The sequence below is a fragment of the Tenrec ecaudatus genome, chromosome 8 (genome assembly GCF_050624435.1).
Source record: "Tenrec ecaudatus isolate mTenEca1 chromosome 8, mTenEca1.hap1, whole genome shotgun sequence".
NCBI classification, from domain to species: domain Eukaryota; kingdom Metazoa; phylum Chordata; class Mammalia; order Afrosoricida; family Tenrecidae; genus Tenrec; species Tenrec ecaudatus.
This window is the reverse complement of record NC_134537.1, coordinates 55,586,015-55,587,721: the sequence shown is the minus strand read 5'-3', so window position 1 is coordinate 55,587,721 and position 1,707 is coordinate 55,586,015. Positions and strand designations below refer to the sequence as shown.

At 54.0% G+C, this 1,707-nt stretch overlaps 1 pseudogene; it reads right to left on the bottom strand.

Annotated features, from left to right (window-relative positions):
- Positions 1-246: 246 nt before the first annotated feature.
- Positions 247-853, bottom strand: LOC142454317 (partner of Y14 and mago pseudogene; annotated as a pseudogene).
- Between the last annotated feature and the right edge of the window lie 854 nt (positions 854-1,707).

The window sequence follows — 1,707 nt, the reverse complement described above, 5'->3', positions numbered from 1 at the left end:
AAGTGGGACAGTCACTGAGATTTTGAGCGAGGGGCTGGGAGGGGCAAAGTCCAAAAACAGGTATTGGAGGGTAAAAAGGGGATGAAATGAGGGCGAGACTAGACTCTGGGAGGACAGAGTTGGGCAGCAAGAAGTGAAGTACACCAGTCTGAGGGTGCCCCTCCTGACTGCTGCCGTCCACTTCCCTCAAGACCCCAGAGAGCCCCGTGGTTTGTTCTGCAGTCCATTTGCTGTTCTCCACAGGCCTCACAGGCCTAGCTCCAGGTCCCCCAGCTCCTCCTCGAGGGCCCTCCTCCTCGCCAGCTTCTCCAGCTGCTCCTAGCTGGGCTGACTAATCTCCCCGGCCTGGATCCGCTGCTGCAGCTCCTCCACCTGCCGTAGCTTCTTCTTCAGATTCTTTATCTTCTTGGCTTTCTCCGCGGTGGCAGTGGAGTCAGGCTGGTCAGAAGTGGCCGTAGGGACTGCATGGAAGCCTTGCAGAGCACTGGGGAGTGGGGCGCTCTCGCCCAGGGACATCTTTTCAAGAGTCCGGCTGGCTGCCTCTGCCTCTCCCTTCTCTTGTTGCTGCAGCCTCTTCTCCTTCCGCTTCAGGTTGCCTTTAGCTGTTTTGGAAAGGCCTGGTTCACCACCTTCAGGCCGAGATGGGGTCGCAGGAGCAGTGGCTTATTCTTAAAAAACTTCACATACTTGTTCTCATACACTGGGACCTCCTCTTGTGGCACGTAGCCTTCTTTCACCCTCCACTGTTTCCGCCAGGTTCCGTCGGGTCGCTGTGTAGAGGCGATGTACTTGCCTGTTCCCGCCGCTCCGGCGCTGCTCGCGGCTTCCATGGCCCCGGAGGCTGCGGGCCGGCCAGCCCGCCTGCGCTGGCCCTGCCCCCGGGGCGGCTCCGAGCCGAGCTTCGGGCCTGGTGACGAAGGCCCTCCGAGACCCGCAGCCGCCCGGCAGGTCAGAGGGCAAGGTGAGGTCGGCGGGGTCCGCTTCGCCGTGGCCGAACCTGATTTTTTTTATGGCCAAATTTAAGAGAACAGCGTATGACTGTGAAATTTTGTTTCCTTTTTGGGAAAAATGCCTCAGAAATGGTTGTGATGTTGAGCACAGCTCACAAGGACAGCGCTCTGAGAAAAACTCATGTGTGCAAGTGGTTTTATCATTTCAAAAAAGGTGAAATGTAGATTGATGACAAGTCTGGTCCTGGACCTCCCTCAACTTCCCAAACAGATGAAAGCCAAAACTCACGAACCAATGTCGGACCATTGAAGAGACAGAGAATTTATCTGGCCTATATTGGAGTTTGGTCAGCAAATTTTAATGGAAGGTATTAGGAGGAGGAGGGTCGCTGTGAAATTTGTGCCTCGGGTTCTGACTCACCAGAAAAAGAGTGTCGAAGCGAACCAGACTTTCCCCCATGGTCATTACTGGAGACGAGACATGGTGCTATTCTTGGGACTACGAAAGCAAACGTCAATCAAGCCAGTAGAGACTATCATCACCTCAGCCCCCAAAATCGTGCCCAGTGATTTCAAAGATCAAGACAATGCTCATTTACTTCCTCTGAGGGGGATAATGCATTTGCAGTTCATTCCACCAGGTCAGGCGCTCTATGTTCAAGCTTTCTACATAGAGATTCTTTCTACATAGAGATTGCGTAACACTGTGCAACAAACAGACCCGATTTGTGGCAGATGGCCTGATGGGAGACTGATT